This window comes from Nyctibius grandis, chromosome 2, assembly GCF_013368605.1.
Source record: "Nyctibius grandis isolate bNycGra1 chromosome 2, bNycGra1.pri, whole genome shotgun sequence".
In the NCBI taxonomy this organism is placed as follows: domain Eukaryota; kingdom Metazoa; phylum Chordata; class Aves; order Nyctibiiformes; family Nyctibiidae; genus Nyctibius; species Nyctibius grandis.
The window spans coordinates 30,624,466-30,646,006 of NC_090659.1; the positions used below are offsets into that span (position 1 = coordinate 30,624,466).

General features: G+C 35.8%; 1 protein-coding gene across 1 annotated transcript in view; it reads left to right on the top strand.

The window, feature by feature from the left end:
* DMD (dystrophin) overlaps positions 1 to 21,541 on the top strand; it is a 1,374,504-nt gene that overhangs the window by 458,423 nt on the left and 894,540 nt on the right.

Below are 21,541 nucleotides of genomic sequence, written 5' to 3' on the forward strand. Positions count from 1 at the left end.
TGATGTGTTTCATTTCTGCTGCAGTGTGGGATATAAGAAAATGAAGCACTCTGTCAAATGTATCTTGTTCTCAATGGGCAGATGATCGTTCAGTATTATGAAAAGGTGGCCCCTTTTGAAAGAGACTCTTGGTTCCTCTGAAGTGTCAGATGTAAGTGGAAAATCAGTGAGTATGGGCGGATCCCTGAAAGGCCTCATCTCTCTCAGCTGTACAGACTGGGAGCATGGCACAGAAGAGCATCCATCCTGTTAAATACAGACTGACAGTAGTATCAAGGTTACTGTACTTAATTTGCTACTAGCTATATCCAAGTTCATATACGTTTGTTTTTGCTATGGTTTCGTATTGCAAGTATTCTACTGGGAAATGTTGGATAAAATTGGTATTGGATAGTTTGCTGGGATAATTTAAAACAAGGAACTGCAGAATTACTCTGCCATGAACTATAGAGACTGTTGTGATTTTTAAATCTTTCCTTCTCAGAATGTTCATCACCTTTCTTCAGTACATTTTTACTGTTCAATCAGTTATTGCTCCACTGATGAGTATTAGTCTGGTCATAACTTATCATAGGCTGCCAAGTGCCAGAATTCATCCTCACATTTGTGTTACTGAAGCAAACAGAGAGTTGGCTTCAATGGCTGAAGTACTGTATGACACATTATTCTGACCCACAGCTTGACACGGAAATTGTTTTTCATCATTCAATTTCAAGTCAACATGGAGTTGTAAATATGATTCTTGGTGAGGTTTATTTGCATTAGCTTTTTTGATTAAAAACAACAAAAGAATAATCAGATTCTGTGCTACTCAGTCCTAATGCTAAGGGAATGTTTTAGGAGTTTATCTGTTTTGTTTCAAGCCAAAAAGCACCCTGGACTAAGTAAACTAAGTTAATTTTTTTTTTTTCCAGTAAAAAGCTTAACCAATTGTGTAAGAGTAATTCAGTGTACCAGTGTATGTTAACAGCTTGGGAAAATGCCAGCCATTAACTTACATATAGCTTACTTACATAACTACTTGTACATATAAGACATATTTACAGAATGCTTCCCTAGCAGACAAACACATTGTCAGAACACAAACAGATATTTTCCAGATTCATTACCTATTATTTGTACCATACTGGGGGATTCTTCCACAGTTTCTTTTCTAGCCCTTTAGAGATAAAAACCAAACATGATAACCTGTTTTGGTTATGACTTCAGTAAAGTGAAGAAAAAATTAGTCACTTTACTGCTATTAATTGTTAAAACTTTAGGTTTTGTGGGGTGGTTGTCAAACCTTGTTTTATGTATTTGTAGATATCTGTATTTACGTCCTAAACAGCATTATTTAAGATAAAACATTTTATGCTTAAATTGTATCTTGTATCGTGCCATTGTAATGTATGCAATTGCATGTCACTTCACAGTTACTTTATTGCTTTTGTTGGTGGTTATTGCAACTGATGTAAGTCTACATTTGAAATGGGAGAATGGCTTAAATTATAAATTTTTTATTAGCATATTACACAGCTCTGTGATATGTGATTTGGCTTCTTGGACTACAATTAGAATATAAAACTAAAAGAGAAATTCATTTATTGAGGTCACGGAGTAGTCTGTGCCTAGAGGGCCATAACACATACAACACATACCTCTGTAATGACTTTTTGAGCAGAGCCTAATAAACAAAAAAAATTGCTGCTAGGCTCTTATGCCAAAAACCTCCGGTTTACTGAATATAAATAAGCATTTTACCTATTGAACTACAGCAGCAGAGATGCTTAACTTTTTGCAAACAAAGGCTTCTGGTCTGTATGGAACCTGTTCCTTGTGTGGCGTAACGGTTTTGTGAGTCAGTGGGTTTCCACATCTGAGGGTTCTTTAAAAACGACAAGATGTAGCATCTCTCTGAAAGAGCTGCCATCATCTTTTTTGGGACTATGTTGGCTGAAAACTTAATGAAAGGATAAACAATGTGATAGCATAAGAACACATTTTTGGAGAAGAAAATTTCTTTCATCTTAGAAGTATTTACAAGTTAATGGAATCTTCTCCTTTTTTGATTGAAACCACAGTGTACTGGTGTTGTGTTCATGGGATTTGTACTCAGTTTGTTTTGTCAGTCAAGGCAGATGTCTTTGACAGACACCTCTTTCTTTCTTTCTTTCTTTTTTTTTTCTGTGCTGAAGTCTACAAACAAATTATGAAAATAATTTGGTAAGGAAAGGCTACATGATAAGACCCTGAGTGCCAGGTTTTTGACATGCATCTGCTTGCACCAGAAGACACAACTGGTTATCCTGTAAAATAGAAAACAGAAGTATTGCTGAGTGAGAAGGAATGGAAACGCTGGGTCCTTGCAAGACAGGTTCTTTCCTCATGCTTTCTCTCTGACCATCAATTTTTAGTGCCTTTCTGGATTGCAGTGAGCTCTTTGCTGTCCTTCCTTGGTCTTCGGGAAAAATATCTCTCTTCAGCATTTCTGAGGCTTGTGTTGAGATCCCATTTGTTTTCTCTGGAATCTCTCTCTTCATTTGTGATACAAGCTCGCAGCTTGCTGTCCTGACTCCACTATGCACTGCAGAAACACTTCCTGACATTTTCAGTTACTTTTAAAGAAGGGACAAACATCTCTCCAGTGCGTTCCACCTCAGACAGACTACTTCACCAGAATAATATGAACAGACAGTTTTCCCCTTTGGAGAGCGATCACACCTTCTTTTGATAGATACATACTATACTTGCATATAGTACAATACATAGTATACATTCTATGTGTTATGTATAGCAATACATACTGTATGGCAACATTATACAGAAGTATGTGCTCTAAATAAACCATATTTCTAAACAAGTAATATATATACTTTCTGCTAAACTCAACGTAAAGGACATGCAAATTTTAGATCAGGAAAACTGTTAGGCATTGATAAATACATTCTGAAAACGCAGGTCTTGGCCACATGTTGTGTTAACACAAAAACCTTGTTCATTTTAAGACAGGAATGAGGGAGAATGAATGAGATTTCAGTTTAAGTCACAACCTGCGTTAATTTTTATCTCCTGGCATTCATTTGGCACATTTTCATATGTTCTCTGCTAGCTTCTGGATTTCAAAATTATATTAAATATGTTTTATGATATTTTGCAACAGCTGAGATGTACTAGGTGAGATACAGCATTGGCTTCTTTTTGTATCAAGAAATACATGCAAAATAAAGACTTGAGCAGAATTTTTGCCATTGATAAAACTAAATTCCTTGTTAACCTGGCATTACAGTCCAGTGTTTACTTTTTTGTCTTCTATGGTAAATTTATTTTGATACTAGTTACTAAGTAGGTGAATATGAAAGTTTTTTCTAAGGCTTTCTTGACATTGTTTTGCTGGAGAGAAGAAAATGTTTCTACTGTGCAGTGCGGAGTGAGGACTCAAGAAAGCAGAGAATACCAGTACTTTGTGGTGGATCGGAATAATAGCCAAACATATGCAGCACCAATTCCTTTATTTACCCAGACACTTGCTTGTTGATTATAAGAAATGAAGAAAAATTAAGCTACTTGCTCCAATAGAGCAGTTAATGCACTGCAGAGTGTAATGGTTTACTTTTCCCCTTTTCTGGAAGGCTATTTGTCTTTCTCTTTCATATACCTTATTTTGCTCTCCTGTATTGCAAAATTAAAAGAGAGCATTATTTCAACAGTCAGTAGTGTTCTTACAGAATGCTTTATAAGTCTGTAGCGGGTTATTAAGCTCAGAGCAGTGCTGATTTTGATGGCTGTTTAACTCAGTAAATTAGCTTTAGTGCATAAATCCTTGGGGTGTGTATAGTCCTTATCACAAGCCAGGAGTGGAAGAAACAAGATCTTAGCACAGTAATTTATTGAATGCAACCACTTTTCATCGAGAATGGGAAAACTGTGGTGCTGAAGTCGCTTCAGAACAGTTCTGCCACATTCCTGCTCGTTATGAATAATTATGAGACAGGTCCACCGGTGGCCATTTTAAGATATCAGCATCTGCCACCACAAGTGTTTACACTAATTTTAACACCTTACTGTGTTTAAACAGTTGAATGTGGAACAGGAAGAATTACATTCACAATCATTCAAACAGAATTGCAATAGAAATAGTACACAATGAAACTGGAAAAATCTGGTGAAGAGCTGAAGGAATAAAATCTTGTCTGATATCTAAAAAATAACTTCAGCCTTTTACGGCATTTCTGTGGTGTGTTTGAGGGAGAAGATGAGCTGAGAAAAAGGTAATTGAATATCAGTAAATTTTATGAAATGTTTTTTTTTGAGAAAATCCCCTTTTTTTATTTCTGTTTTATTTGACCAGGAACTTAATGACAGGTGGTTTTAATAACTATTTCTTGTAATTCAGTATTACAGAAGTGGGACCACAAGTATAACTTTATGGTTTGAATCCCACTAGCCTTATTTCAGACAGAAACTGGGAACTGGTGGTGCAACTGTAAGGAAGGTTTCACAGCATTTAAGCCAGTCATCTCTGTAATGATCTCATTCCTTCCTCCTGCACAGTTGGTCCCTATTATTCCACAGTGAAATATCAGAGAGCTAAACTTGTTGATAAATATATATTTTTCTGGGGGTTTTTTTGGTTTTTTTTTTTGCATTGGTTTTATTCTGGTTTAGCTACTGGATCTGCTTTTTAAGAACTGAGATAAATGCCAGTGTCTTCTCAAAGAAAAGAATAAGGATTGTGCAACATTTAAAAGGTGGGAATTATGAGAACTGTCCTAGCTTCATTCTTTAAGCTAAAGTGTAGGGCTAAAACTGTTGTGAAACTGCATGCTGAGTTTAAAAATTATCAGCCTGTCAGATTACTTCCCACAAAGAAATGTGTATAAATTTTCTTATCCAGAACGAAAGTTGTAGATTAAGACAAAAATCTCTTCTTGACTAGCTTCCCAGTTGCAGGAGGGACTTACTAACATCCACTTTGAAGTCAGTGCATGATTTGTTTCCTGTTAAATCCTTGGATTATAGCGACAAACTGCCCACATCAAAGCAGAATGCTTTATCACTTTTTATTTTTCCTCTTAAATGTACTATATCAGAAACATATTAATATAATCAGTATTATTCACTGCTGCAATATATGCTGCAAAGAATAATAATAGAAATGCTTTGGTATTTTCATTGTTTTTAATGTTTTATGCGAGTTGGCAATATGCCGATTTTTTTTGGTATTTTGTGTCACTGCAGTTCTCTTGTAGATTCACAGATTATGTGGCCAAACTGCAATATTATGTTCACATGGTCTGATCTCATGCATGCTACAGATGAAAGAATTTTATTTAGTAATTTACTCTATTAAGCCTAACTTTGGTTGGAGCCGTGTCTTGCGTTTTAGGTGACATATACCTGCCACCTGCCTAGGTATAGGTTCGTCTGGTACCTTGCTGGAAAGCTTCTCTGGATGGTGCATTTCCTCTGTTAAATAACTATGGTTTAATTTGTTTCATGAGGGCTACTGTGATTTTATGTAATTTTTAATTTTCTCAAAATGTTATTGAGGATTAAACCAGATGCCATCCAAGTTATGAATGAATTTTAATGTTTGTAAGGAGCATTATCCATTTCTTCTAGAACTCTTGGGTTTGCATTATCTGTACATGAAATGTTTAATAGTGTTCATGAATATACACTCTGATTATTCACGTAAGAAGGAATTTACTGTTCCCTAATTATTTTTTTTTTATTACTCTTAAGTTCTTCTGAAGAAGTCTGGAAACTGCTGTGACTCTTTTGGCTGCCTCTGTTTATTGCCCTCTTGCCCATTGGTTATATCAATCCTTCCTAGGCAGTTGAATAGGTGCTTGATGCTCCCTGATCAGCAGTTGTAGTCAAGATGTTTAAGTGCTAGCTGATAAAGGAGCAGCCACCAGGAGCCAATTGTTAGAGCTGACAGGAGTAAAAGCCTGCAGCAGGCTGCACAAGCTAACCCACAGCTGCTCCCAGAAGATCCCTGAAAAAGTTATCCCCAGAAGCACCTGGGAAAAGTGTGAGGAAGATGACTTCTATCATGGGAAGCGTGAGAGGCAGCTGCACCTCAGCCAAGGTGAAGAAGAAAAGAAGGGTGATAGTTACTGGAGAATGTCTCCTAAAGGAAATTGGGGCATTCCTCTGCCAACCTGACTTGGTGTTTTGGGAGACTTGCTGCTTGCTAGGCACTTGGATCCAAGAGGTTGTGGCATGACTCCCAAAGCATTTCTGACCCTCAGGCTACTGTCACTTGTTGCTCATTCATTTGAGCACCTGTGGTTCTGCCAGAGTGACCTGGAGTGTATAAAGACTGACTACAGGGCTCTGGTGAGGGTTAAGGGCATGGGGCTCAGGTGGTGGTCTCTGTCCTGCTGGTGAAGAGGAAAGGCTCAAGGAGGAGTAGACAAATTTTCAGATCAACACTTGGGTCTAGAGCTGGTGTCACAGGCCGGGCTTTTGGCTTCTTTCACTGTGGAGCCCTCTTTGAGGAACAAGGCCTGCTGAAAAGAAACAGGATTGTCGATAAAGTGGCACAAGAATGTATTTGACAACAAGCTTCTAATCTTGTGATGAGAGCTTTAACCTAATTATGTCAGGGAAGGATTGTGATAACCTGAAGAGAAGGGAAGACATGTGGGACAGTGAAGAAGTGTTTGGGAGACGTCATGATGAGGAGGCTCTCACCTTCCCCATGTGAAAATCAGTACCCAAATGCATACAACATGGGAAACAAGTGGTGACTTGGAAGTCCATGCACAGTTGCAGAGCTGTGACCTCACTGGGATTCCAGAGGCATGGTGGAATTTCTCACGACTGGAGTGCTGCAGTAGATGGGTATAGGCTTTCAGGAAAGATGGACCAAGAAGGTGAGGAAGAGAGGTTGTGCTCCATGCAAAATAGTGGCTGGAGAAAAATCCAGGAAGGAATGGGAAGACCAGCCGATGTAGCAGCGCTGCATTTTCAACTGAGAGAGAACGTTATCATTGGGCTTGTTAATTTATTAACTTTGTGAAATGTTAGGGTAACCAAGATTGTCAGTTCATCTTTGGATTGTGTAAAGAACATAATTTCCATATTACATAACCTGGGAAGGTTTTAATGTTGGTATGAATCATCGTGTCTTTATATCCATGTTGCTCTCTGCTCAGATTTCCTTTAAGAGCGATGGATTGGAACTTTTTTTTTTATGTACTTCACTAGGAACTGAACTGACACTGTTGACATTGCATATTGGCTACCAAACAGTCATGAAATGTTCAGATGGTAGTGATTTTCAATTCTTAACTTGGGCTTTATTCAAAGAAGTGACCTAGAAAGGAGAGACCTCATTGTATATCCCTGAGTTATTTGATGTTTTCTGAAAGACTTAAGGTCTCCACTACAACTACCTTATTATGTGATTACTCTGACCACATGCAAGAGAGAAACAGAAAATTTGCAAGTCTTTTATGGATTTCTAATTCTCATTAAATTATTTTCTTTATAGTGTTCCACTCCTGATTTTCTCCTGAATAATATCTTGTGCAATGTCCAGTGCAGCACTAAGAAAAGAAACAATTAATACTTGGAAAATAAAACTCTGTCTTAAATCAATAACTCTATGTTGGGTAACTTGCTAAGGCTGGGATGTTTCTATGAGAAAATATCTCTGTCTCTAGCATATTAACATTTTATAAAAGAAAGACGATAAAAAAATATTTATAAAAAGAATTAATTTTAAAAGAGTGCCCAGAGAAACTGATCTGCCTCTTCTGTATTTTCTCTAGTGGTATCTTCAGAAAGCTGTAAAATTTGGGTACACTTTAAGATTTAACGGTAGAACACAAACGTGATAAAAGAGGCTAACCTGTAAGATCTTTGAATGTGCTTCAGTAAAGATGCACTATCAATTGTCACTATTCATTATTTGCCAGGAACATGCAGAGACTATAGAACTCATGTTTTCCTCAGTATTTTTCTTTGATTCTGCTTGCTTTATCTTCCTCTAGTTATCCTGGTGTAGGATATTTCATGTTTGTGTTATTTGTATATTTAGTACCTTTTTTACAAGTTGCTTTGTTAAACAATATCCTATTAGCACTGATGTTTCAGTGAAATCCATAGAGTTGTAGAATCGTTTTGATTCGAAAGGACCTTTAAGATCATCAAGTTCAACCGTTAACCTAGCACTGCCAAGTCCACCACTAAACCATGTCCCTAAGCACCACATCTACACGTCTTTTCAATACCTCCAGGGATGGTGACTCAACCATTTCCCTGGGCAGCCTGTTCCAATGTTTGACTCAATGATTTGTATAGAGAGTAAGGACCTATGTACACTACAGTTGCATCCCTTTGTTTGAATTGAAAATTGTAGGGTATTTGAGACTTAATCATGCCTTATTAACAGGGTAATCTTTCCAGTCATCTGGGATTTCAGAAACACAGTTAAGTTCTAGAGACATGGAACTTACTACATATTGTTTGCAATGCCATGGCTACAGTGTTTAAGCGTAATTTCACTTACCTGAGCAGTCTGACTAGAAGGAAGGGTCTAGGTATACTGAAAAGTTCTGGGAGATGTAATTACCATGTTTGTCTGCTGGTGTGCCTTGACTCAGATTTGCGAAGGAATGAATTTTTGCTGCTGTAGCTGCATCCACTGAATAGCTATGTTGGTTAGGTGGCATAAAGTTTTCATGTTTTCAGATAATTATTCAAAGGTTTAAAATATAGTTCACTCCTTACCCACATGCCTCAGAGTTGTCAAGGTCTTAGTATGCCTTCTGCTCCCTTGCTGGAGTCTGGTCAATTTGATCTTAATGGGAAGAATGGTGTGGGGAAGGCACTTGGTCCCCCTTGCTACTGGGTCCGTCCTTGAAACAAACTGAACACCTCAGTCTCCAACAAGTCTGCTGCTCTGGACTTGGAAATGTGCAGTTTCTAAGCCATTAGAAACTTTGATGTTTCATGAAACATGTTTCTTGAGGGCCCAGAATGTGTATCACTAAATTATTAATGTTGCAAGTTAATGAAACATACCACTTCTCTGTGACTGGTGTTGTATGCTTGTCCTATCTGAATCCCGCAGGCTCATTTTTAATGTGATTACTGCCTTTTTGTGGAGATGGGCTAATAAAGTAATATATAGTATATATAATATATACTTTCCAGGAGTATATATTTTCTTAAGAATTTACATGTTCTATTTTTGTTTTTCCAAAGTCATCTGCCTGTTAAAATATACACCAACTAATGTTTAGTTTTAACCTGGATAATTTCTGCTGTGTTGCTTCATAGTCCTATCTAAACCCATTTTTAAGGTTGCTTGCAATTTTTTCATTAACATAATACATGATAAATATGTAATAAAATTGGTTGTTGTTCTAATGGATTACTAACTCCTATTTACATTATATTGACTGCACTAATTAATCTCCAGCTTTCTTTCACATGCTCTGTTGATGTACTCTTAGTTGGTAAAGAGGTATATATATGCTATATATGCAAAAGCTCTGTCACATCTTTAGTGTAATGCTTTGTCAGAGTTTCTAAGAATAGTCAGACATGACACATTTTTATTGTTATTTTTGCTAGGTTATTGCATCCATGTCTTTCCTCAGAACTGAAAGATTAAAAAACATCAAGGGAGTAGAGTTCATAGGAAGAAAAACATGAAACTATAGCAGTACCTTGTATTAAAAATATATAGCTGAAAAATAATTAGCATTAACTATAATGTAAAAGGAGGGGAAGAACAGAACATGAGGGACCTGATGATGCATTGAGTCCTGTTACCTACAATTTCAGGTAAAGGTCTCATTATAATGCTTTTATTAAATTCTGTCATAGTCAGTTGCATACTTTGCTTCTATTCCTTTGCCTCTCCCAGAACCTCAGTTTCTGAAGGTGTTAAACTTTTCTGCATTTTTAGACTGTATTTCTTCAGGTTTATTTTGTTTTGTTTTGTTCCTGTGCTACAATCGGCTTTGAGCTTGATGATTTTTGCTCTGATTGTTTTTACCCCATGGTGTATCTATAAAGAACACTCATACCTGCTCTCAGCCTTTGTTTGACTGGACTCTTAATAGTTTTCATTCTTCTCTACATTGTCTTCTACTTAACACTAACAACTCTTTTCTGTTCCGCTTCTTGTTTATCATTCTTGAACATGTCTTGTCAGAACATAAAATTCCAGATCAGATCATCTTAAAGCTTCATGCAATAAAATCAATATTGTATTTCTTGAAGATTAACCCAGTTTATCTTTTTTTGATATTTGAAAAAAAAAAAAATCCTCCATTTTACGGCTGTGATGTGCAAGTATCACAACATGCGTGAGATACAGACTTCAGTTCTGCCTGCATCTGGTCTCATGTGCTATATCTGCATTTGCTGGACATAGCTGGACATGTACCACTTGGGCCTTAAAAGAAGCTGTGCTTTGTTTAGACTGGCATTCCCATGTGATCTGAAGGGTGGTTACATTCAGTGTATGCCAAAATTTGTATCAGTTCTAGAAATTATAACTCTTTGGATCAAAATTTGCATTCCTCCATGACTACATCACCTTTGTGACTTAAAGTCATTGAACAATCAAATAATAGAGCTTTCTTCTCCGTTCCTTAGTTAAAGTATCTCTGAACGGGTTTTATCAGCTTTGATCTTCAAAGTCTCTAAATTTACTACTGAAAAGAGTAAATTACCATTTCTTAGCCTTTCATTGTTGAGTCCAGATAGACTCAACAACCTGCCTTTAAAGTCTGCCATGCAGCCACTCATTGTATGCACAATCTACTACAATACTTATTTAGTTCCTAAATATATTGTGGTGGACTAGAGGATTGTGTACTTAAAGCATGAAGAACATTTGGTGGTCTTTTGGGGGAGGCAAAGGTAAACAGAGATTTCACTGTTAAAAAATGAATAATTTATGACAGAAATACTGGCTTTATTTACATTGATGTTAACTGTATTATTGGAGTCAAAGTATATTTCTCCTTCCCACTGTATCCCACAGAATATGTGCTTTTACCTCTCAAAACCCACTTTTTCCCAGTAGTACAAACAGACGGAGCTTCAAAAAAAAAGGTGATTAAGTCATTGTGGAATGGGGATACAAGTAGGGATAGGATTAAACTTTTTAAAAATAGGTCAGGCAGAGTTTGTAAACAGCTGAGTTGAGAAGTATAGGTTATGTGCTGTGTACTTCATAGCTCTTGAAGTGCTGTTACTCATTCTTGAGCGGTCATTTATCCTTTTTCCCCACTTATTTGTATACTTCTATTATTCCTTGAAGTGATTACGACAGATTAGTTTAGGTTTTTTGTGCTTTTTTTTTCTCCTTTTTGGAGAAAGGAGAAGGAACCAGAACTTTCAGGGAGCTTCTTTTAGTCCATATTTCATGTCTTTTCAGCTTGAGGATGGAAATAGCTGAAGGCTAGCAGAACGAGGCTGTCCAGATGGTCTCTCCCATGATTTCTGCAGCATCTGTAGGTAATCCATTAGTGTTATTTAGTAAAGCCATCCACCGAAATGTTGTGATTCTTTCTCAGTTGCTACTGTTGTCATAAATCATTCCTGGAATTAGCTGTCTGAATACTGAAATCATATTATCTGTTTGTTTCTGGGAGAGAAGACCATGGAAAAAAATAATACTTCTGAATTGAGAAAAATATGAGAAAACCTTTTAACAGTGAAGTCATAAACAGGTTTAATAAACAAGCTAGTACTGCAGAACTGATTTCAGGAATCCAGTGTAGGCCCTTCCTTCAGAATTTGCCTTTCCCATCATCCAGGGACACTTGGACTCTCTAGTCAAGGAACTGATACAATACTAAGAAGGATTTCCTTTATCCAGGCACGCAGTAAAGCATTACAATGCTGCTATTCTGCTGACCAGATAAGAACTACTATTGTCTTGATGTTTTAATAGCTATGGTTTTCTTTTCATATATGAAATTTAATGTATTGCATTGCACATTTGAAATTTGCTGTATATATTTTAATGTTTATTTGACACACACAGAATATACCAGTTGGCATCCCAGTCATATCTGGCTTCTGTTGTTGCATGTTTACAACTATTCCAGCTTGCAGGGAACTTTTGAAGTAGGTATTGTAGATACGATGTCCTCAAACTCGGCTTGGTTCCACTGAGCTGTAGCATTTTCACTTCTCTTTAGGGTCTTACATGCTGCTCCATGCTTGTCAGTGTCACGTACACTTATGCTTAATCAGTTAGGCTGATGCTTGTGTTGACTAGAATAGGCAAGACATCTTCTTCTGGCTGTTTAAATAGGGGCCAATAAAATGTTGATTTCTCAGTCTTTAAAGTAGGTATTACTTACAAGATATCTTGCTTTGCCCTTGATTTATTTCACTACTTCTCCAATAATAGCTGCATCTAAAATTGCATTTATTTTGGGCTTCTCAAAACAAGTTCTCATATTTATTCATGTTGTCACTCCAGTATTCATTCGCATCCTGAAATGCTCTTGACACTTCACATATGGTTCATTGGCATACAGTCAAGGAGGACTCTCCATTCTGAACCTTTACAGATTCTGTTGAAGCAATTATGCCTCTATTTTCTCCTTCCTACACCTTATCCAGATGACAGATGTTCTGTTTGCTAACTAGTTTGCCAGAGATTGTTTGAAACAATATGTTTTTTCCTCCTTTTTTTTTTTAAATAACTTAAAGACAGAAAGCACGTGGTAAAATCACATACAGAAACCATTGTACAGGACACAAAGGTAGAAATATACTAATTACACCTTTTCAGTAAGAAAATAAAAAAGTGGACAGCAAAAGAAGAGATTAGAGTAAAATACGTAACAGTTCATCTCAGAACAGACTACTACCTCAAATTACCATGTCACAGTCACAGAAGCTGTTACTAGGAGTTATATTCACTACTATCTCGCCCGAATGTATTTAACAACTTGATCATGAAATGAAGGGAGGATAGGAGAGTAAAGCTTACTGTGCCCAAAGCAGAATGACATCCCAGTATGTGGTCTAATAGGCTCAGCATAGCCCTAAATCAAGATCTGATGGTGATAAGATTTACATTTCAAAAATGTGTTTTTCCAGACTATCCTGATGACAACACACCAGAAATGTGAACAGAAGCTTACTTTTATGCAAAACATGAGCAGATGTTTCCAGCTGAAAAAGTATTAAATACCTTAGAGTATGGGCTTGAGACATTCTGACTGTCCAGCACAAACAGTTCTCTTCCTTCAAACAATTACGTTTAAGGTTTTTCTTCATAATTGCAAAACAGTTATGTTTAAATAACTTGCTGGAGGACGGAATGCATACAGTGAATAACCATTTGATCACAACTTGCATTTTTAAAAATCTTTAGCATGACGTATTTTAGATTGGTGTTCCTCATGATCAGCCTAAAGAAAAAGATCAGCACATTAATATTTGCTACATTCTTAGTGAAATGATCCCTCAAAAGTTAGAAATCCTTCCCCTACTGTATTTAGAAGAAATTCTTCTAACCTATTTTTTTAACATTTTAAGGTAGGAATAATTATGGTTATATATAAAATCGAATCACTTGGGTTTCAACTCTTTCAAGATGTATTTGTCTTTTTAAAAGATGTACTTTTAAAGAGGAGGTAGCCTTTTTGCATCTGCTACAGTTAACTTTTTAAAAGACCTCATTTGTCTTTTTGATACAGTGTGTGAGTCATGCATTTAAAAGCTGATATTAACTAGGTAACTGGTCTTCATTTAGATGCAGGAACAACACATCCAATGAGAAAACCCTGATGTATAGCCAGAGGAGTCAGCAAGAAACCTCCTCTTTGAATTTAAAACTGATGCATCAAATCAGTTTGTACAGATTGGTTCCTGTCAGTGAGTTTTTTTCTTGTTAGATATTCCATATATAACCAAAACTTAATAGTTAATAAAATTCCCTAGTCTCTTGTAATGATATTGAAAGATTTTCTGATTTTTTTTTCAGTTTTAATTAATCAAACTTGCATGCTCTGTGAAAGTATGGTCTATTAAATATAAAAAGTATGCATTGTATCTGTAAACAGTACTCTGGCCTAAATTAGTGAAAACCAGGAAGCTTCATTGAAGGTACTGTTGTACACAATAAATTTTGTATTTTTTTTAAGATATCTATAAGCAATTTTACACATGAAGCTCACCTGAAGTTAGGAATTTTTCTGCATGGAAATTAAGCTACATACCGTAAACTTTCTGCTACTTTTTTTTTTATAAATCAAATCAAAGCCAAGAACAGCTTAGTTTTCATTTACATCCAAATAAGTCTATCTTTGGCATTTTGTTGTTGTTTTTTTTTCCCATTTTGCTTTTCTCAGATTTCATAGAAAACCAGTTGTCCATGAGGTTCTAGAGGGAAATAGTGCAAGTTACATGCAGTAACATGCACCATTTTGTTGTGTCAATTTTGGAAGAGATTAACCTGAGGTGATCATTACATTGCTCTGATGTCAGAAATATCACATTTCAGATGGGAATAAAAGGAAGTTATATACTGTAGAAGTAGAATCCCTGTACTTCTGCAGAAACCAGTAAAGGTTCTGGGGCGCTTCTCTTTTTTTTTTCTCTTGACCTCATTCAACACAGCCTACAAAGGGTGGCTGTGGTCAGCATTTTTAAGGTATTCTGTAGGTCTTAACCATACAGTTTAAAACATTTACTTTCTTAAGGAAAAGTCTGTTGAAAAATTAATGGCATTTTCTTCTGGGAGTTTCTTACTAGTTTTAGGTGAATGGGTATTCATATGTACAGAAAGGAAGAAAAAGAACAGTACCACTATCTGTGTATAGGTCACCACTGGGCTGTCCTCCAGGTTTCCACTCTCACTTCAATTATCTGTGTGTTTTGTGCCTTTTGCTAACAGTTTATTTTGTAAAATGTGAATTTCATTCTGCAAAAAAATAGACTGTGATTACTGTGCTTATTCATGTAGACCACTGAACAGTCTTCCAAAAATTTTGACTTTTGCTCGGTCCTATTCCAAGTAATATTTTACTTGCCTGTCTATATCACTGGCAAGAAGTGGAGACATTTAGTTTTGCCTTTTTCTTTTCCTTAAACTTCTGTAAGATTGCACGCTAAATGAGTTATTTACCTCTCTACTAAGAGGACTTTAATTCGCTCTTAGTGCCAGCAGGGAATGGAATACACTGAATTGAATGTTATAGCCTTCCTATTTCGATTTTAACTGTCTTTTCCCCAAGCGACTGTAGACACATAGATTTCTGTTTAATTAAATGTCTTCCATTCAGCTGGAAAGTGCACTAAAGAATTCATTTTAGAAAAAGACAGCGGTTGTCTGCTCTTTGACTTTGTTAAACAATTGTCAGTTTAAATTTCCAGATTTCAATATTTACAGTTATGCAGTATTTCATAAATTATTCCTTTTTTTTGTCTGTCTGCAAGTCCACCACTGTTCCTTGAGATTAATTGTAAAGATTTCTTTCATTTTGAATTTAGCATGCAATCTACTAACGGAGTACAAAAACAGGGCAGAAAATAATTACAAGTTTAGAAAGCAAGCAAAAAAAGGTCAATAATTGAAGAGCAGAAACTGTATCTACTAGCTGACCTTTGAGGGGCTGCACAGTTTTTGTTGCTTCGAGGTCTTACTGGCAGCAGTGAGTGTCAGTAGAGTAAACCATTACCACTTCTTTTGTTTCTGCTATTATCATTACCATTAGTATAGTCTTAATCTAAACATCGATTGCAGACAATATTGTTTTGGGACCAGGTGCTAGCTGAGGGGAAAGTTTTTATTTAAGAAAACCAGCTTATATTCTTTGCCTGATAATCTTGGTTTTTTTTGGTGTTCAAATATGAACAAAATATAGAAATTAAGAAGTTACCAGTGACAGCAAATCTAAGATAGGCCTCGTGATTCTGTCATAGCTTAATGTGTGCAAATAGACTTGTTAGTAAGTGACCGAAAACATGCATTTGGAGTACAAATTACTAAGTTTACAATTTTTTTGCCCTTTTTCTTCTTTCTTTTCTTAGTTTTTGGTGCAATGTTTTGAAGATCTTTTTACCCATGCTGGGTGTCAAGGTTTGGGCTGGGCTGATTATTAAATGGATGACAGACACTCTTTATTAACCCGTTCCTTCTCCCCAGAAGAGGGAAGGAAAAGAGAAAAGGGAGTGTGGCTTATAGGTTAGAAAGTTAAAACAGTTTTCATAAACAATAACAATGAAAAGAGTATAATATTAATAACAGAAATAACTAAATATATACAAATATATACAAAACCGAGATCGAGCTCACCCGATAATGATCGTGTCACCACTGGCACTGCAGGGCAGGCACCAGGAAGTGCCAGACTGGACTCAGTGGCAGACGGGTACTGGATTCAGGAACACACAGACTGTGATCAAAGGCAGGAGAAATGGACAGAATCCTCTTCGGATGCCAGCCATAGAAGAAGAGTGTGACCCTTGTGATCCCTCAGCTTTAAACTGAGAATGACATGTATGGGATAGAATAGTTTGTTGGTCAATTTTGGGTCACCTGTCCTGTCCACTTCTCCCCACAAGTGTGACCCTCTTACGACTCTTCATTTGTGGACCATAAGAAATTTTAGCAGTGACCTTGGTTTCTATAAGAATAAGTATAAGCAAGAGCCTTTCTGCATACCATTTCTACCATTACCTTAATAATAACTATAAACTTCAAGCGTTATCAATTCTAGAAGCAGACACTGTCTGAAAAACACATAGTTAACTTCAGAAAGTGCAGTTACTTAGAAGAAACGTAACTGAAAGGAAAAATCACTGAAAGGAAAATTGGTTCTATCCTAGTTCAAACCAGGACACTGGGTCAACTCTATTACATCCATCTGGGAATGAAATATTACTTGTTTTTCTTGCTATTTAAGACCAAGGAAGTATGCTTTTACTAGTACAGTCTCATACACTTTCATGGAGTTCCAATTCCAGGTTTACGTTCATCCAAATCAAAATGTGATCAAAGTTACGTGACTTAGGTTTTATGGAAGCTCATTCAAAGTGTTTTGGTGAGCCTTGTCAGACAGATTATCATAGGCATTTGAACGTGTTTTGAAAAGTTCACCTTGTTCAGGCCAAAAGGTAAAATAAATAAATAAAAATAACATGGAAGTTGTCTTTGTACATTTTTAAATACTTCTACTTTGCCCTCATCTTAGATACTGCAGTTGAGGTTGCTGCCACAGTGGGAGTTGCCGTATAAACATTGCAATCCCTCCTATAATGAGTTTATGTTGTAGAAACTAACCTTTTACGTATCAGTTAGATTCTGTCAACAATCTGAGAGCTTCTGTAGTTAACTTATCTGCCATGTATCTTTTAAGTCCTTTCTAAACAGATGCGTTTGGAGATAGCAGTAGGATTGTTTTCAGAAATTAGAACAAAAGTTAACGTTGTGTTAGTATCATTAATAAGCTTTAACATGAAAAATATATTTGATAGAAGAAAAACCAACAGCCTCCATTTATCAGGGAAAAAAGCTGCATAATCTCTGAAAATTCAAATCAACTTTGAGAATCTCCTTCAGCGTTATGGAAGAGAGGGCAATGTTTTTTTAGTATGTTTTTTAAAATCTCATGTGGGACAGCAACAAGTAATATTAAAATATTGGGATTTTTTATTATTACTGTTGTCATGGAAGCCAACAGTATTAGGTGATGTATAGGATTTAAAAGTTATAGTTTTCTGTGTTTGCTACTTTGTGATTATCTGAAAATCCTACTTCTTTTGAGGACAAAGGATTTCTTGTATTTTTAGGGCTCAAGTCTTATCTTGCTTGTCAGCACCGTATAAGGTAAAGTATGTTTCAGAATTTGTCTTTCAGTGTAAAGAAACCACATCAGCAATTTATGTACAGTAATATAATATTTCTGGCAATGCAGCAGGCATTTAAGATGTCTTCTTTCAAAGTTACCTTGCCACTAGTTTGATACAAAGAGTGAGTAGAATCAGCACAAATAGTGTCAGAACTGTTATTTGGTCAAAGCTTTGGGAAAGCAAAATATTAGTAAATAGGAATGTCTATATTACAAGTAGACATGTATTTGAAAACTGGAAGCAACATTTGCATGAATACTTGTAATTTGCACTGTGTGGCTGTATATACATAATGTAACACTGTATAACAAAATGCTAGATTTTGTTCTTGTTAGTAGACCTGTACAGTACTTTTTTGATATGGAGATTATTCAGGTGTTCTATATCATCCTCACTTTCATTCATCTCTTAAAAATGCTTCTTTCCACCAGACCTGGGAATGTTAGCAGGGAATTGCTTGTTGGCAGAACATACGGATGCAAGAACAAACCACTTGTGAACTGCAAGGCTTATAAAAATTGTCTGTTGGACCACTTTCTGAAGAGTTTGACTTATTTATTTCTTTATTTACTTTTTTGGCACTGAATCCCACAGAAAAGAATTGGTTTCAGAAAATTTCAAGTTTATTGTAGTCACCCATCCTCAACAAACAAACTTGTAGTTACGTTCATCAGAAAATGAAGAATATTTGCTAATAAAATCCAAGCTGTAGCGAACTTTTTATCACGCAAATTGCTTCCCGAATTAAACCTTTAATAACCCTTTAAAGGCAGCAGCACTTAAACAGGGATGGATTGGTGTTTACTTCATGTTTTTAAAGTTCTGTGGTGAAACCAGATCCTTCTTGCTCTTTTGGAACTTGTTACCAAATAGCTGTGTCTCTAGATGAACAGGATGATATCGTACATTAAAATTCATGGTCGAATTCTAGCTCTTACAATGTCTTCTTAGTATCAGACAGGTTTTGATTTATTTATCTTTACTTTCTCAATTTGATTGGAGACATCCCCTGGAGAGACTAATCTCTAAATAGTCAGAGTGTGTGAATATTTTTCAGGAGGAGCATGTAAATTAAGGGCCTTGTTCTGTATCCTACAAAGGAGTTTTGTTTCTTTCACTATAAAAGATGCTTAAAGAAACCACATATCTTAATAAGTAAGCTTATGGATCACAAGATGTGTCAAAAATAAGTTCTGTGAACAATATGCTTTATGTGACATATTTGAGTACCAGAAAGTCATAGTTTTCTTTTGAAAAATATTAATCTGCCACCATAAAGTTTTCTACAGTAGAAGATTCCTCTCAATAGCTGGAAAATTCATACTGGAAACTTATACTTTGTATAAGTGTATCTTGTTAAAGATCTGGAATAGTTTTCACAGCTCTCCAAAGTCTTTCAGATTCTTGATTGATGAACATGTTAATAATATAATTTGTGCTAATGTTATAATGCTTCCCATTGTAAACTGCCTTTTGACTTCTAGTCTAATTTGGTTTTGTTCTTTTTTATTCTTTTCAATCCTATCATGGAAGATCATTGTCAAGAAAACTGATGAAAATATTCGGAAAGTATTGTTTCTGAGCTGAGTTTGGAGAAGATACCTTGTTTTTGAAAAAATTTCCTGGATAATTCCTTTTTTTTTTTTTACTTTTTCTTTCAAAACCAGTATCTGAATAATGGTATAGTCTACATATGTTGACTTAATTTTCTTAAATATCTTACGTATTTTCCGAGAGTTGGAGATTAGTTTTTAGAAGATGTAGGTTGGCTTGACAGATGTTTCACCCCCAGAAATGGGAGCAGGCATATTTCCAAGGAATTAGTGAACTTCCTTGGAAGCTTTAATTTAAATTTATTCACTGCTTAACTACTAGGGATTCAAATATCCATCAGTCTTAACAGGTGGTAAAGACAATATATTAGACTAGGATTCAAAAAAAGAAAAATAGGAAGGTAAAGGCATAGGACAGGATAACAGAAGTCATTCCTGCTCTGATGATTCAAGAGCCTACAAAAAATAATTTTGAGATACAGATTGGTGTTCCAGGCTTTGCAACAATGGTTGTTTAGATATTTGTTGTGATTAAATAATTAAATCTTTTCCTATTTGCCAGTGGATTCTGACAGCTACATATGTACATTTTATTTGTCAGATAGAATGGGTAAACAATTTTTGGTATGTATATTGTTTGCAAGGTAGTTGCTTTATTTATTGTGTGAGATATTTGTGTAGATAAATGATAAGGTATTTGCCTATTTGATTACCAGGACATTTTGAAAAGGAAAATAATGAACAACAAATGGAAAAATCACAGCTGACACTAATATCTGTTGTTTCAGTGTGTACTCTTGCCTGTGTAAAGGCATGGTAATTCTTGTAAACATCAATTACTACTGGACACAGAGTAAAACAAAATGGTGTTAAAATATTAATAAGACGACAAGAAGATGGTGATAGCAAAATACTTCCTGGACTGAATTCTATCACAGAAGTGAAGCCTGTGGAGACTGAGGACTAGTGTGACTTGATTTGGAAAAGTCATGTTTTGGTTTTTGTTTTTAATGAGCGTATTCTGTATACTGTGGCCACCAAGATTTATTATCTTATGGTAGTGGGGATATTGGAGGGAACGTACCGTTTTTCCAGCCAATTCTAAGTAGAACTAAACCTTCAGCTCTCTTTCATAATCTGTCAAGCAAAGGTATGGAGACAGGTCAGAAAGCCAAACCAAAAATATTAATGGGACATCTTTTCTTAATTTCCAAATACATATGAAGTTTTTAACATAAAGTACCTTCCCTCATCTATTCTTCATTCTAGAAAGAGAAATTGAGATGCCACCCTGTAGCATTATTGAGTCTTCCAGAATAAATTAATTGATTTATTTTTCTTTTTTTTTTTTTTTTTTTTTTTTTTTTTTTTCTGAACTGGAGTCTTAGCTAAGCCAGGACTGATCTAGGACAGTAAAAACTCATAGCTCTTGGCTTTCTGCCAGTGGTCATGTTAAAACACTTATGGAATTAATGACAAATTTCTTGTACAACAGTCTTTTTACATCTTAATTCACTAGTCTGAGGGTAGGAGGTAAAAGTCAATGCCAAATAACAAAGTAACTACTTCAAAGAGCTGCCACATGCCTTACATTTTTACAAATTGTTATTGACTTGAAATGTTGAGTCAGATAAACCACTTTTCCTGCTGATGTATATCATGGCTATGTGCAAAACCTGAAATTGTCTTTGTGTTCGTGCAGTTTCTTGTACTTACTGCTAAAGTCCACTGAGATTTTACAGGGCTTTTTTTTAAAGAGCTGTTCTATTTTGTATTTCAATATCTGTGAATGCCATGTTCCTTAGACATTCCACAGACTTCATGAAGAATATAAGACTAAGTAGAATGTAAAAGCTATGTAGCTATATTAGAAGTTGGCTTCAGTAGTTGTTTTGTATGAACCCATTCGCTAGAAAAATCTGTAAATCTTTTCCTTTTTTTCCTACATCATTGAAACACAGATGGAAAGTTCACATTGAATGAGATAACAGTTACCTTTACAAACTGGGTCCTTCTCATTGGTATGCAAGTTTAGTCTGTAATTGTGTAACTGATTGTAAGGTTCTAATTACTCTCAAGAGAACTCACGTAGACAATAGATTGCTCATTAGTCTATCAACTTTCAATGAAGTTGATTGGCTTTTTCTCATGTC